Source organism: Grammomys surdaster, unplaced genomic scaffold (genome assembly GCF_004785775.1).
Source record: "Grammomys surdaster isolate TR1022 unplaced genomic scaffold, NIH_TR_1.0 125950, whole genome shotgun sequence".
Classification (NCBI taxonomy): Eukaryota; Metazoa; Chordata; class Mammalia; order Rodentia; family Muridae; genus Grammomys; species Grammomys surdaster.
Window position 1 is genome coordinate 1,705,416 of NW_021620771.1, and position 17,118 is coordinate 1,722,533.

A 17,118-nucleotide genomic window follows, 5' to 3' on the forward strand; every position below is an offset into this window, starting at 1 on the left:
CATTGAATTTTATCAGCATCGGATGAAGGCAAGACAGTGGCCATTATGGAAAATACCCCAAACCTCTATTGGTAGAATGAGGCTTAGGTGCTTCAAAAGTTTTAATACTTTGACCTTTTCCTAGTCCAGGCAAAAATCCTTGTCTTAGCATTTGTTTAGTCACTACTTCATTAGGGTTGCACATCATAAGACCCATCTGTGACAAAAGATCCCTTCCCAAGAGGGTTATAGGCATGACATAGGGCTGAATTTGTCCTCTCCAAGTTAGAAGTTTAGAACTGTTTCGGGTTATTGGCATAACCAATCCCCCAAAGGTGAGTGAGAGTATCAGATAAAGGCCAAGCTGAAGACCAATCTTGTCCTCTAATAATTGTTACATCAGCCCCAGTACCTTCATCCTTAAACTTTTTCCTTCAATTATTAACTTAGATTAGGTCTTTTGCTGGTGATAGATTGGACCCAGTACACATCAGAGGAACCAAAGCCATCTTGTCCTCTATCATTCTTAACAAATTTGGAAGGGAGCGGATGCAAAGGGACCAAGACAAGTTGAGTAATTCTCTTGTCAGTAGGTACAGTTACAATGTCATGGGAAGCAGCCATGATTTTAATTTCTCCCTCATAGTCACTATAACACCTGGATAGATTTGTAATCCTTTTACAATACTGTTGCTTCGGCCCAGAAGTAATGCCCATGTCCCTGGAGGCAAGGGCCCCAAAACTCCTGTAGGCAGCGTCTGAACCCCCATTTCTGGTGTTACTACCGCATGGATGGTGGAACTGAGGTCTAGTCCTACACTTCCTGGGGTTGCTCTAATATGTTCTGAAATGGATTCCCCTGACTTGGCAATAGCTTCATGGCCCCATAAGCTGTTGACTGTAGATTCCTGGGGGCCTAGGGTTGGCCCTGCCACTCGTTTCCCGACAAGGGATTGCTCTGAATGTTTTTGATCTACAGTTCTTAGCCCAACGATAACCCTTCTTGCACCAAGGACAAATTTCTGTCACCTGACATGACTGCTTGCTTGTGACTTTTTTCTTGGGACAGCCATTTTTAAAATGACCTGGATCTCCACATTTAAAACATCTTTTGTCTTTACGGTTTTGTGCAAGCATTGCTTGTACAGTGGTCCCTTGAAAAGCAGCAGCCATGGCCAGACCCTGATTGTATGAGGGCCCAATTTCAGTGCAAAGATGAATGTATCCATGTAGTCTGTCTTTGTCTTGTATGGCCTGATAGCTGCGAGGCAATCCGCATTAACATTTTTGTAATCCAACTGTGTAACAAAGAATTTCTGCTTGAGGGTCTCCAAAGATCCTTCTAGCTGCCTTTAAAAGCCTGTCCACGAATTCCTGAAATTCGTCAGGACCCTGTTTGATGCTGGATAAATTTCCACTAGGACCCCCTTTAGTAGGTAATTGATTCCAAGCACAGCGAGCAGCCATTGCAATCTGTGCGTACACTCCAGCAGGCAGCTCAACCTGATTAGCGTTACCTTTGTATTGACCCTCTCCTAGAAGCATGTTAATATCCCAATCTGCATTGTCTGCTTGAGCATTCATCACAGCGGTTCTCTTACTGGCATCATGCCATTCGGAGCTCCAAAGCAAGTAATCTCTGGACAAGGTTGCCTTACAAATAGTTTTTCAATCTTGGGGTGTTAAATTAGCCTCTATCACAGTATCCAATAAAGCTTGCGTAAAGAAGGCAGTAGGCCCGTATTGTGCCACAGCTGCTTTCAACTCTTTTATCACTTTAAACTCTAATGCCTGATATTGTCTTGTTGTTCTATTCTGGTCAATTACATCAATCACAGGAAAAGCTAACACGTCCGATGTGTCTTGCCCATTCCTGCAGACCTGATTAGCAGCTCTTTCTAACGGCGATTGGCACATTTCAACATCACTGCTCTTTTTGGCACTTGACAGACACTTTAACTCCTGCAGCTTGTTAGTCAATTTCTGCAGTTTAATTTCCATCTCTAATTTATACACCTTCATGTCCATCTGGACAGCTTCTGCTGCATCAAGGACCATAGGTGGAGCGGAAGGCGCATACATAGGGAGGCCAAACCTCATTGTGATAGTTGGCAGCCCTTTCCTTTAAATCAGCACCTTCCTCTGGGTCTAATTCATCATCAGAATCTGCAAAAGGTGCACTAGGTCTATTTTTCCGACTTAGAGTTGAGAGCGCCCCTTTTGGTGGAAGCGCTCTCCGATATGCGTTCTTGGAACTCTTCAAGCTGTGCCTGGGCAACAGCTAATGCTTGCAAGGTCTCTCTATCAATTTTATTATCAATAACATCTCTAATGAGCTCCCAGAGGCAGAGGGTGTTAGGATCTGCGTGGGTAGTTCTCAAAACTTCTCCAACTATTTGCCAGGTCTTCTTATTCAAAATTCCATCTTGTGGAAACCATGGGCAGCATGAATTTATTTCTGCCAAGAATTCTAACACACTATTTGAAAATCCCACTCCTCCTGCTTGAAGCAGCTCTTGCAAGCTTCGGGCAAATGCCTGTTTGGAATTCTTCTGTCCCATAATTGCTGTCACCTCCTAGGCAAGATAGGGTCAACACCTAATCGACCTAGACTGTACCCCTTTAAACACACTTCCTGCAAACACGGCCTCCAAAAATTAACTACCACTAGTGCTAGTATCAATATAGTTTGCTACTTACCAAATTTTCAGGATACTCTCCCTTTTCCGTTTTCTGTGGAGCTCCACCAAGACAGCTGTTCATCAGTTGCTCCCTCTGCTTCAGCACAAATAATTATGTACTGTAGCCACTATTTGAAATGTTAAAAAATCAAGCTTTCAATTTGTATGCTCATAGCCAGTAGATGGCTCATGGTTTATAATTGCTTAAAATTGTTCTGTTTTTAGATATTGTTAATTATCAAATTTTACAGTTATTTATACAAATACAGTTTAATTTAAGAAACATGTACTGTTCTTTAACTTTATAAGACATTTAAGGGCTCATTGGAGTGCCTGGAGCAGATTTGTATTCCAGGCAAATTATAGACCTTACAGAATCAATTGGCCATACAATCTTATTCTTTACACCATCAAAATAATAGTAGCTTGAGACAGTAATTTGGCAAGTTAAATTGCAAAAACTTGTTCTCAGTGTCCTCAAATTTTTCATAATGGTGTTAAGCCTTGAGGACTTATATGTAATCAATTATGGCAAATGGATGTTACTCATTTTTGATTTTGGAAAATTAAAATATGTACATGTGACTTTAGGGTTTCTAGTTGCAACTGCTTTAACAAGAAAAGCAACTAAAAATTATAATTAGTTATTGCCTACATTATTTTTCTATGCTTGGTGTTTCATATCAGATTATAGACAATGGAACTGGCTATTGCAGTCAAAACATTTGAGATGTTTTGTTGACAATTTAATATTATCCATATTACTGGAATTCCTTATAACCCAATGGGACAAGGAATTGTTGAACGTGCACACCACACTCTAAAAAGTTGGCTCCTTAAAATTAAAGGAGGGGAATTATACCCTTCAAGGTCACCAAAAGCACATCTTGCTTTTGTGTTATTTGTTTTGAATTTTCTGCAAACTGATGCTAAGGGTCAGTCTGCAGTGGATTGCCACTGGCATCCAGTCACTTCCAGCTCATTTGCCAGGGTAAAATGGAGAGACCCCCCCTAACTAATACATGGAATGGTCCCGACCCTGTTTTAATTTGGGATCGTGGCTTGGTCTGCATTTTCTCAGAAAAAATGGAGCCTGATGGCTGCCTGAAAGATTGGTCCGTCAAGTGGACACAGATTTTGAGCCTAATTGTGATTTTGATGATGAAGATGGCTCAAAATCCTTATCTGCCAGCTGATTTAACCTGGCATGTAGTCTCCATCAATACTTAAAGCCAATCACTATACATGGTGGCCAGACTTTGTGTCTAAATCCCTGTCAACCAGCAGTTGGATTAGACACTGGAACATTTCCACTTCTAACCTTTTTTTTTGTTGTTGTTTTTCGAGACAGGGTTTCTCTGTATAGTCCTGGCCGTGGGATTAAAGGTGTGCGCTACCACCGCTCGGCCCAACCTTATTTTCTACATTGCTTGGATAAATCATGTTGCTTTAAACCTTTTGAACTTTGTGTCTCAAGCAGCTAGGTTGCTTTCACACAGGATCTCTCTCAGCAAGCTCAGCTATTCATCATGGCAGTTATCCATCGCTATGAAGAACTACATTGATTGCATGCCCACAGGTCCTTTGAATGTGGCTTTGGTCTATTTGGGAAAGAGTGTGCCAAAGATTAGTCAAAGATGGGTAAGAGATCTGGTTACTCAAAGACGGGTAAGAGTGTCTTGAGTGCCTATAAACCTAAGGCAGAGGGATACATCAATATGCTATGTATTACCTCAAAGACAGGTAATATAGGAGCAATATAGATGCCAACCTAAGCCAGGCATGGTCGCTCAGCCACTCTGTACCCCAGATGGGATGAAGTATTGTACCCCATCTAGCTGCTGACACTGCTCATATTTTATAAAACTAAAAAGGGGGAATTGTGTCCTTCCCCAGCCTTGAGCAGGCCTGAGAGACCTTGTTTACCACAACAGACTAAGTGATAAGGACCTAGGTGGAGTTACCCACCTAGGCTGCACGGAACTTGAAAGAAGAATTGCCCCTGGGCTTGCCTTGAGACATCTCCGGCCATGACCTGTGGCCAAGAACGGATTATCCCACCCATCTCCTGGCTGAAACTAGGAAGGGTTCGGGCCGGGTCTTTCCCTTTAAATTGAAAGCTGAACATTAAAGCATTGAGCCTTTGTCATCAGAGACCTTTGTCTTGGCTTCATCTCTTCTTGCCCTCCATCCACCATTCATTCCCAGCCCTCTTTTCAGGTGAACTCAGTTGACTCGTGGCGGCTGGCTGGCTAGAATCCATAAAAGACCCAGAAGAACAATTGAATTACTGTGATTATAATCAGCATAGGAAAGGGTTTTTGCAACTGTGATAATAAGGACAAAAGTAAGAGAAAGATTAAAATTTAACACTTGTGGCTAACACCACTAAATGAAGACAATTCAAGACAAAGCTAAGGGGAGAAGCCCTTAGTGACAGACACCATGTAAGTCAATAAGACAATATGCTAATAGAAATATGACTAACAACAAGAACAAACACCAAAAGTAAATAAAAATATCAAGACTCAATTATTAAAGGAAGAGCTAGCTGAAACAAAGAAAAATATTTCCCCAATTACTAAATGGCATCTGTTTTTTTTTTTTGTTTGTTTTTTGTTTTTTTGAGACAGGGTTTCTCTGTGTAGCCCTGGCTGTCCTGGAACTCACTCTGTAGACCAGGCTTGGCCTCGAACTCAGAAATCCGCCTGCCTCTGCCTCCCAAGTGCTGGGATTAAAGGCGTGCGCCACCACCGCCTGGCCATGGCATCTGTTTTTATCCATGTGTAAATTGAAACAGTCACTCTTGATGTGTGAAGTGTCCTAGAGAGGATTGGTGACATAGGTGATGAAGAGAATTTGCCCAGAGTCACAAAAAAACACTCTGTTGAGATACACTGCAAGGAGTGTCTAGAGAGAGGACACAGCTGAGGGGAGAGTGGGAGTCCTTTATAATAGTTGGGGGAGGGGCTCCTTGGTCTTAAAATATTGCTCCCAGTTCTTTTATTTTCAGTTATGCATTCCTGCTGGGTGTTTAAGATCATGTAGGTGGTAGCCCTGAAGTAAGTTTTTTTTTTTTTTCTTTTTTAAAAAGATGTATGTATGTGAGTGCTCTGTCTTCACACCAGAAGAGGGCATCAGATCTCAGCATAGATGCTCAGGAGTCACCATGTAGTTGCTGGGAATTGAACTCAGCACCTCTGGAAGAGCAGCCAGTGCTCTTAACCACTGAGTCACCTCTCCAGCCCCTCCTTTCTTTTCTTCTCTTCTCTTGTCTTTTTTTCTTCTTTTTCTGTCAAGATAAACTGATTCTTTAGGAGGTTTTTTTTGTTTTTTTTTTTTTCTCTTAGGGACTTGTGATGGTTTGTATGTGCTCGGCTCAGGGAGTGGCACAATTATGAGGTGTGGCTTTGTTGAAGTAGGTGTGTCACTGTGGGTGTGGATCCTCAGCTTAGCTGCCTGGAAATCAGTATTTGCTAGCAGCCTTCAGATGAAGATGTAGCTCTCAGCTTCTCCTGCACCATGCCTGCCTGGATGCTGCCTTGTTCCCACCTTGGAATGGACTGAACCTCTGAACCTATAAGCCAGTCCCAATTAAATGTTGTCCTTATAAGACTTGCATTGGTCATGGTGTCTGTTCACAGCACCATGTAAAACCCTAAGACAGAACCTTTCAGGAGTTCCTAGGGTCCTTCATTTTTATTTAAAAATATAAAGACTCATGATGTGTGTGAGTGTTTTGCCTGCCTGTCTATCTGTGCACCACATGCATGCTTGGTGCTCACATGGTCAGAAGAGTAATAAAATAAATAAGTCTGAGTGTCATTAAGACTTATTACAAGTAATTAAAAGCCTGATAAACAGCAAAAATACAAGTACACATCTTGATAAACTTGATAAACTCTTTGTCCATTAGGTCACATTTTATAATGTTGCTTGGCATAGATCAGAGCTTAAGAAAAGCACATTTTTTCAAATGGAGGACTGGATTTTAGTTTTATACCAGTGTATTGGCTTTCATCTTCAGAATGTTAACAACCTTCACATATTTTTTTCCTTAATAAGTGGTAGAAAAACTAACATTTATTTTATTTTATTTTATTTTTTTTGTTTTTTTCGAGACAGGGTTTCTCTGTGTAGCTCTGGCTGTCCTGGAACTCACTCTGTAGACCAGACTAGCCTCGAACTCTCAAACTCAGAAATCCGCCTGCCTCTGCCTCCCAAGTGCTGGGATTAAAGGCGTGCGCCACCACCGCCCGGCTAAAACTAACATTTATAAACATTTTAATACAATTGAATCCAAATTGTATTTATGACATTTATGTAACAAACTTAAGATTTTCTGTGTGGTGACTGTCACACAGAATAGGAATCACTTGATAGGAATCACCTAGGAGACAAGTCTCCAGACAGACCGTTTGAGCCAGACAGACCGTTTGAGAGAGTTTTTGATGGGGCTAGCCTCTCGGCATGCCTGTGACGGATCATCTTTTTTAGGTTCACTGAGGTAGGATGACAGATCCTAAAAGTCGGTGACACCATTTTCCTTTGGCTTGGATACTAGATTAGAAACTAAAAACAAAACAAAACAAAACCCAAAACAAACAAACAAACAAACAAACATGGATAAGGTGTTGCCGAGCACTGTCGTTCATCAGATCTGATTCCTGACTGGGGACACGCTGTGACCGACTGCATCACGCTCCTGTGCCATAATTTCCTCCTGTGATGAACTCTACCCTGAAACTGTCGGCTAAAAAAAGTCCTTATTTTCTTAATTTTTTTTTTTTTAATTTAAGCAGTGGTAATGTATACCTTTATTGCCAGCACTTGGGAGTCAGAGGCAGGTAAACCGTGAGTTCAGGGCCAGCTTGGTCTACAGAGTGAGTTCCAGGACAGCCAAGGTTATAAAGAAAAACCCTGTCTCAGCAAACCCAAACCCCCAAAAACCCCAAACCAAAATAAATAAATAAATAAATAAATAAATAAATAATTGGGTGTCTTGATTGTATGCATGTCTGTTTACCATGTGTGTACCTAGTGCCTGAGGAGGTCAGAAAAGGAGTTGTTGGATCCTTTGGAACTGGAATTACATATGGCCATGACCTACCATGTGAGTGTTTGAGAACTGAACCTGGGTAAGCCAGTACTCTTAACTAGTGAGCCATCTATCTAGTACCCTGTTCATTTCTTAAGTTGTGTTTATCAGGGTATTTGTCACAGCAATTGAAGACCAAGACAACCTGTCTACAGATAGTTACAGTGTAAGGGTTTGTTAGAGGTATGCCCAGATCTATGATCTTGGGCAGCAAAACAAGTAGAGAAAACACATACAGAATGAAAAATATTTATTCAACAGTAGGTTTGGCTACAAAAGGCACCTTGTACTTTAAAAAGTTGGGAGAGATAGTTATGATTTCTTGGAAAGACAAAGGAGAGACCAGAGATGGGGGAGGGACAAGAGGGAGGAGAGGGAGGAAAGGGAGAAACTAAATTTAGCAATGACGTGCATTTTAAAGGCTCTGACAGACCAGATCAAGCTGTACAGTGGTCCCAAGGCTGAGTGTCATGGAGGCAGAGAGGTCAGTGTTTCTGGCCTGGGGGTGTGTGTGGTGTATACAGATTAAGGATTTTTTTATTTTTAATTTTTAAATTTTTTTTAGAGACAGGGTACCATTGGGTAGTCCTGGCTGTCCTAGATAGAACTCACTTTGTAGAGCAGACCAGGCTGTCTTCGAACTTACAGAGATCGTCCTGCCTCTACCTCCTAAGTACTGGAATTAAAGGCATATATCATCACTTTTTAAGGATCTGTTTTTGAGAATACATCTTAGGGGCAAGTTGGAATAGAGGGTGAGTTTTCAACTGTGTGACCCCCCAAAAGAAGGCTCCTGCTGTTGGTGATAGATCCCTGCCTATTTGGAAGGAGTCTGACAAGTCTAAGTCAGGTGTCTCCTGAGGAAAGGGGGCCTCTCACTTGTAAAAGCTAAACTCACTTTCACTTGAGAGTCATCTATGGTGGTGGAAGTAGAACTCATGGTAGCCAGACCAGCCTGACTTTCAGAAGGGCCTCAAGACTTAAAACGTGGGTACAGACTGACCAGTTGTGAAGGGAAGTGGGGAGACTCACTGTTCTGGGGAAACAAAAGCATGACTGCCGGGAAGTTTCTTGGATCATGACATTTGGCTAGGAAAGAAGTGGTGTGTGTGTGTGTATGTGTGTATGTGTGTGTGTGTTGTCTTAGTCAGGGTTAATACATTCCTACACAAACATCATGACCAAGAAGCAGGTTGGGGGGGGGGAGGGTTTATTCAGTTTACACTTCCACATTGCTGTTCATCACCAAAGCAAGTCAGGACTGGAACTCACACAGGGCAGGAACTTGGGGGCAGGAGCTGATGCAGAGGCCATGAAAGTGTGTTAATTACTGGATTGCTTCCCCTGGCTTGCTTAGCTTGCTTTCTTATAAAACCCAGGACTACCAGCCCAGGGATGACACCACCCACAATGGGCCCTCCCACCCTTGATCACTAATTGAGAAAATGCCTTACAGCTGGATCTAACGGAGGCCTTTCCTCAACTGAAGCTCCTTTCTCTGTGATAACTCCAGCTTGTGTCAAGTGGACACACAAACCTAGGCAGTTCAGGGGGCACACAAACACAGGCCATATTAGGATATTCCACCTAGAAGTTGCCACAAGTGCTGGAGAGAGAAATGAAGCCAGAGGAGAGAGAAAGGTAAATCTTTATAAGCAGTACAGGGACTAGAAGCCAAGGGAGACTAGGAGAGAGGTTGCACATGCTACTCACTGAGGGTCCTGAGTTTGGAGAAAAGGAAGAGGAGATGTGAGGTCCCCTGTATCGGAAGATGTATCAGATAAAAGATTGCTGATAACCATCAGTGGCCACCATTGCCTTTCCTGTGGGCAGCCGCCTCTGGCAGTGACTGTGTGGTGTGACCCTGTCAGCATGTGCTATGAGTTTTTTCCCTTTCTTCAACAGGGTTTGTTATACAAAGATCTGGCTGAGCCTCAAAATCATCAGCACAATTGCTACTGTTTGAATATGTTCCCCAAAGTTCATATGTTGGAAAGTTATCCCCCAAAGTCAAGTTTAGCGGTATTTGAAATTGAGGCCTTTGGGAGGTAGCTTAGTGATTTTTCTATTTTTGTAATAAAACAGGATCAGCCAGGGTGTAGTGGTGTGTGTCTTTAATCATAACACTCAGAAGCAGAAGCAGGCTGATCTCCAAGTTCTAGGCCAGCCTGATTTATAGAGCAAGTTCCAGGGCAGCCAGAACTTCACTGAAAAACCCTGTCTTAAAAAAACCAACCAACCAACCAACCAACCAACCAACCAACCAACCAACCAACCAACCAGCCAAACAACTAAAATTCCACTACTATCAAAAGCAGCTTGGAAAAGCAAGGGTTTATTTCCTCTTCTTACTTGTAGTTCATCATCTGACAAATTGGCAGGAACTTAAGGCAGGAACCTGGGAGCAGGAACTCTGGATGCAGAGGCCATGAAGGAATGCTGGTTGCTGGCTTGCTCAGCCTGCTTTTTAATACCACCCAGGACCATCCACTCAGGGGTGGCACCACCCCCTGTGGGATAGGTCCACCCATACCAATCATCAATTGAGAAAATGTGCCACAGGCTTGTCTATAGGCCAGACTGCTGGGGACATGTTCTCAACTAAGTGACCATTTTCCCAAATTACTCCACCCCATGTCAAGTTGCCATAAAAACTGGGTGAGGTAAATAGGATTGATTGATGTCATGAAGGTGGGACCATGATGATCCTAGTGGCTTCATAAGAGGAAGCGAGATCCAAGTCCTCGTGCTTGAACCAGATGATGCCCTCTGCCATGTTATGGTGCAGCAAGAAGCCAACCACCAAGTGCTAGTTCCGTGCCTTTTAACTTCCCAGCCTTCAGAAGCCACAAAGCAAATCCATCTCTGTACTTTATAGTCACTAGTTCTTATTACAGCAGCAGGAAATAATAGAGACCACGGTTTTCTCAGAGAATCCTTTGGTAAAGATAGGTTATTTAAAATATAGTTTTTTGTTTTTTTTTGTTTTTCGAGACAGGGTTTCTCTGTGTAGCCCTGGCTGTCCTGGAACTCACTCTTGGTAGACCAGGGTAGCCTCGAACTCTCGAACTCAGAAATCCGCCTGCCTCTGCCTCCCAAGTGCTGGGATTAAAGGCGAGCGCCACCACCACCACCCAGCTAGTTGTTTAATTTTTGCAAAAAATTTCTTGACATGATTAGGCATACCAAAGGTTTTTTTGTAAAAATTTTTTTTTTTGTAAAATTTTTGTAAAAAATTTCTTGAAATGATTAGGCTTACCAAAGGTTTGCAAAGCAACACAAAATTTATGCCTTTTACTTCTTCTAATGGTAAACACCTACAGAATTGTAACATAAAGGACATTGTTACAACATACCAGACTACTATTTAAGCATACGTTTCTGGCTACCTAAATTTAATTAGTTTTTTTAATGTGGTTGATTTTATGTTCCGAGATTCAACTCAGTGTGTCACATTTCATACAGTTCTTGTGTCTCCTTAATTTCTTCCGATTTGCATTTATGAAATTGAATGGTGATGGTATAATAATGTTGAGATATACAGTCACTCTATGAGGGCATACTAATGACCCGCTTGCTTCCTCTTCTTTTTGTTCTTATTTTTTTCCTTACCAAACAAGACTTAAATTATCTTTATTTTCATTTGTTTTTACTGAAGTAAGAAACAAGCAATGATTTTTATTTCTGAAATAGGGGGAAAACCTAGACGGTCATTTCAAAGGCTTTATAGCAGCCCCAACTGTGTTTTAGAATAGTTAATGCTTTTCCTTTTCTTTCTTTCTTTTTTTTTTTGGTTTTTGGTTTTTCGAGACAGGGTTTCTCTGCTAGCCTCGAACTCAGAAATCCGCCTGCCTCTGCCTCCCAAGTGCTGGACTTGAAGGCGTGCACCACCACTGCCCGGCAGTTAATGCATTTCTTGGGCTGCAAAGACCACAACCATAATAATTACACAGCTGATTTTATGGCTAATAAATAATTTGAAATTTAGCACAGGGTGGCTTTTTGAAGTAGCTGGGTGAGGTTGGGGGTGTGTGGCGAGTATGCCCTTTGTTTCCTGTTGTGTGGCTTCAGCTGCGTCTCCTGCTTCTGTTCTTCAGAGGTATTTCGACCGAGTAGAACATTTTGGGTCTCCCTTCACAAGCTTGCCTCTTCCCGAAGCTCCCAAGAAAGCCAACTTCTGACACTGTGTGTAGGTAATCTCCCGACTGAGACGCAGCTCTTGGTGCCTAGAGTTGACATGGCTGATCTGTACTTGGGCTTCTGTGTGCGCTCAGGTCCGAGTCTCCGTGTGGTACACGATAATTTCCAGGCTTCTTAGAGATTTTCTTGCTTCACTTGGGGGCTTCCCTAGCAAGTGTTCAGGAGGCTGAAACCTTTTCCCACGCCCAGAAACCTTTTCGTCCTTACAGCAGCAGGGGGCGCTGCGGGCACGCCAAAGACCAGTTCTACCAGCTGCGGTGGTCATGAGGCAAAAGAGTGGGATCCCAGGCCCTTGAGTTTGGATTTTAACTCCAACTCGGAGTTAAAAAGACTATAAAGAAAAAAGATGGAACCTTCTTTGTTCCTTTTCTTTGGTGATTTGTCACCTTCGTAGGACAACCCAGCACGGGTGAGGAAGATTTTGATGGAAGGTGACAGGATGTAGCTCTTCCGCTGTGTGAAGGGGGAAGGTAATTACCATCCTACTTTAACCCACAAAAACTCCCTTGCTGAGCCAATGACCCCAGCTGGACTTGGGTTTCAAGAAATGTGACCTCCACTATCTTAGTTCTTACTAATGCTAGGCTAGCTTTTCTTTTGTGCCTGAGAGCGGTAGTTAACCAACTTAGGGGTACTTCTTCCATTCCGTGATTAATTAGGCATGCTGGGCTGAGTGTTTATGGTTACCTTTCACCTATTTTTTGGGTGGATTCTGCTAGGGGAGTTCCAGGCTCCATAGAGTGCCTACCTGGTGCCCAGGGATGACTGCTTCCTTCCTGGGCCTTGGTGTTTTCAGGCTTCTGTTGACCTGCCTATCTTCCTCATGTTTTGCAGCCTCTGGGGCTTTAACAGAGGTCTGGGAAAGGTTCTAGAATGGTGTCCATGGCCCCTGGAGTCCCTGGCAGAGATGTGCTGTGGCAAGGACAGCACAGGGACCTCTAAACCTCAGTGGAAGATGGCCTTGAGGCCTTTCGTGATGAATTTCATGCATCCCGGTTCTAGCACTGTCTAGGACCTCTGTGGTGCCCGGCTTCCCAGTCACCCTGGACTTAGGGCTGTACCCCCATGCTTTGCTGGTGGAGGGAGGACTGCTGTAGGGGTCCTTTGGTTTCTCTGCTTCTTGCACCCCCTTCCCCCCCGCCGGAGACTGACGACGCATCCCTCTGGGAATTGCCTGCTGTGTCTTACTCCTAGACAGTTTCTACATCTTCATGATAGAGCTGGGGCGTGTACAGCAGACCTGGCATACTCTGTCCAAGTAGTTGTGGGGAGAGGCTAGGCCACAGTGTGAACCCTGCCTCAGGCTTCCTTGTTAGTTAGTTCTTTCTTCCTTATCTACAGGTGCTCCCACAGAGACATCAGAGATGGAGATGCAGAGACACTCTTGCACAGAGAAACTCAGAAATGGAGACGCTATATATATGTATGTGTAATGTATATGATGTATATGTACATATATTGATATATAATAGTGATGCATTCAAACAGGCAGAGCTGTAATTGTATAGGTATATTACCATATTACCAGAGAAACAGATACACATAGACAGAAGCACATAGGCATACACGAGACATATAGATACAAACACACAGATGGAGACACACTCCCTCCCTCCAACAAGGGCACACTTCCTCCAATAAGGCCACACTTCCTAACAGTGCCACTTCGATGGCCAAGCGTTCACACACACAAATCTATGGGGGGCCAAACCTATTCAAAGCACTGCAGACGGGCACACAGAGAGGTGTACATAGAGACACATAAAGAGAGGGCGATACGTGCAGGTGAGCTTAAGGGACAGATGCACACAGAAGTAGAAATGTGCAGAGACACACAGAGACATGGGGACACATGGGACACAGACATTTATTTATAGATGGAGGCTTGCAAGATATATAGACAGACATGTCTGTGAGACACAAACACAGACATACATACAAAGTTAGAAAGATAAAGACACTCTTGGCTTCTCATGTCACATATGTGCATGGGATAATGAACAGACCGAGCTTTTGATTTTTCTATCGTTATCTTTCAAGTCTTTGGCCTCACACCTGGAGAGCACGGTTTGGAACAGGAGGCTATGAATGATGTCACTTTGTCTTCTGTTCCGTAAAGACATGCTTTACTGAGTGCCACAGCTTGTGTCTTGTGACACGGCACTGGAATCTGCTTGCTCTTTTTTGGGATGGTTTTATATTAGAACTGTGTCTGATGTTTGTACACGTTGTATTCCCTGCCCAGACCCCAGGCCTGACACAGGGCTGAGTCCCAGAAGCATGGCTTTCTGACCTTCTGTTGGTCACGCCTACTCTGCTGTGGGACCTTAACTTGCTCCTTTCATGCCTGTGACTGCTAGAAATATCCAGAGAGGAGGCAGGGCACCCCTATTTCTGTGTTCCCTGATTTCCTAGGTGAGTAGTAAGTTTTTTTTTTAAAGGACAGTAGCCCATAGCTTTTTGCAGCATTGTAAATATTGTTTGGTCTCAGCCCTGACCTTTCTCCCTGACACTGGCGATTTGATGTGGGGTTCAGGAAGTCTGATCCTGCTGGCCCTCCATAGAGCTCTTGTTACACATAAGTAACTCCCTCTGCCAGCCCATCACCTCCTGTTTTATCTCCAGCATTCTTGCTACAGGACTGCCAGTCTGAATTATTATGCTGTTATAATGCAGTCCCTCCAAGGCAGCAGCATCTGGTCACGTGCTTCCCACTAAGAGCCGGAGAAGCCAAAGCAGGAGGATGGCAGGCACTCACTGGCTTGCAGTTATGTGGGAGTGAGGTTGAGTCTTCTCAGTGCTTCTGACTTTCCTAGCCATGTTTTTGGAGTTAGCAGAATCTTGTGCCACCGTGACCACATTGGTGCACGAGCTTGCCCTCCTTACACCACACGTTGCTGCTCGTATCACTGCCTTGCTGCTTTAAAGCATGATGGTAGGTTTCTCAGTAGCACCTGTTTGCAGAACACCTCTTGTACCAGCAGAATTCACATAACTTTGAGGACACATTGACTCCTTGCTCCCTTCCTTCCTTCCTTCCTTCCTTCCTTCCTTCCTTCCTTCCTTCCTTCCTTCCTTCCTTCCTTCCTTCCCTGCCCTTTTGGACCCCTTCACCCCCAATACTAGCACAGAGTTCTCAGCCTCCCTAACACTGCCCCCTTTAACACAGTTTCTCATGCTGTGATGACCCCAACCATATGCATTGTAATAAATATTTTTGGGGACAGACAGTTGCCAAGGGGGTCGTGACCCACAGGTTGAGAACTGCTGTACTAGTAAGCCATGGAAAGAAGATATTTTTGTCGTTTATTCAATGAATTCTGTGACTCCTGTGAATTGACTTATTTTTCTTTTGTGTTTTCTGGATCAGGGGCCAGAGTTTAAATTGAACAGTTGAAGCATCACAAAACTCCAAGGGATGGGATTGAAATTTGGTGGGTGCTCAGCTGGGTAACATTATAATGATGCTCCAGCAGATGGCACCAGAGAGCCATGAAACAGAGTTGCCTTGTACTTACCGGGCTGCATCACTGAGTCACGGGTGGCCTGCCTTTGGCACAAATGATTTACAACAGTCATTACCTGGGTACATCCAGCCTCACATTTCTTTGTGCTTACTAGGCTGACCCCAGAGAGCAAGGAAGCAGGGTTCAGGATTCTCCTTTCCAACCCAGTTAATTGGGGCCCAGAATTTGGTCCAGGGGTCCTCAAACTACTGCCAGAAAACCAGATCCAGCTTATGTTTGGCAGCAAGACCAGAAATGATTTTTACATAAAAAGTTAGTTTAAAAAACATCTATTTATTTTTAATTTATGAGTTCTCCCAGAGGTCAAAAGAAGGCGTCGGATCCTCTGAAACTGGAGTTACAGGCAGTTTCGAGCAGATTGACGTGGGTGCTGGGAGCCACCTGGAGCCTTCTGCAAAAGCAGTAACTGCCGTTAATTGCTTAGTCTATGCTTTTGTGTGATTGAAAATAGTCAATCACATTTTGTGACAGTTGAAAATGAGACAAAAATCAAGTTTCTGTGTTTGCAAATAAAGTTTTATCTCATCACATTTGTGCTAATGTATTTTCCGGTTACCTTTCCTGTATTTAACCTACAATGGCAAAGTTGAGAAATCGCAGCAGATGCTGTATGAGTGAAAAGCCTAAAGCATTTTCTCTCCTGCTCTTTACAGAAATATGCTGTAAATTGCTGGATCAGTTGCCAAGGACTTCTGTGGATCCCCAACTGTTAAGATGGTTTTGGAGAGTACTGAGGGTTGTGGTTGTACTGTGGGTCCCTGAGAACCCTGGGAGATGGCAGTGATGGATTCTCTTTCAGTTCTATCCACAGAGCATCCTTGGGGATGCTAGGTTCTGTCAGGCAGGGGTCTGGTTCCAGGAATTGTGGTTGTTTCCAAGGATGTGTTCTTGCTCAAATCCCCCAAGGGTCTTGGTTCATGTACTAACTTTGACCCTGGAATTAAAAGAATGCTTTTGACCTTTCAAACTCCTCTAGTGACAAGTTGAACATCTCTTAATGTCTTAGCTCTGACTAAAACTCCTGCTGTGCTGACATTGATTTGAACGTTACATAATATATTTGTGTATAGAAATGTCACATGGTATTTCACAAACATGCAAAATCTTATATGTTGGTTTAAAAAAAAATCCCAACTGACTAAAAATTTTGTAAGGGAAATGCTCTAAGGCATTCTGGATGATAGGTAATGAACTTAGACAAGGGTTCACTGTATTCTGAAAACCTGTGCTTGCAAGCCCTGGGCAGTGGTCCGAGTTCTCCACAGAGGCATTCCTAACAGACCACCTCAGGGAAGGTGTTTCCATAGGAGAATAGTTGACTTTCTGTGCTACATTTTGTGGTCCATTCATACACAGCAGCTGATGCCACTTTCATTTATTAGGAAATTTGAGAGCTCTTCTTTTGAAAAGATCTCCAGAACTCAACCTCTTCCCCTTCTTTTGCTGTTGTCTATTGAAAACACCATTACCTTGCTCCTGAAGATTACTGAAGAGCTTCTGGTGTTTGCTTCCTCCAGCTCCAGACTGCAGACCAGGACTGGGATGGTCATCCGTGCGTCCACGGGCTCATGCTTCTCCTTTGCTCAGGATCCTGCAAGGTCTTAGACTCGCTGAAAGCAGAGGCTGGAGACCT

At 43.4% G+C, this 17,118-nt stretch overlaps 1 pseudogene; it reads right to left on the minus strand.

Moving 5' to 3' along the window:
* Nucleotides 1–855: 855 nt before the first annotated feature.
* Nucleotides 856–2,037, minus strand: LOC114609230 (annotated as a pseudogene).
* Nucleotides 2,038–17,118: the final 15,081 nt, after the last annotated feature.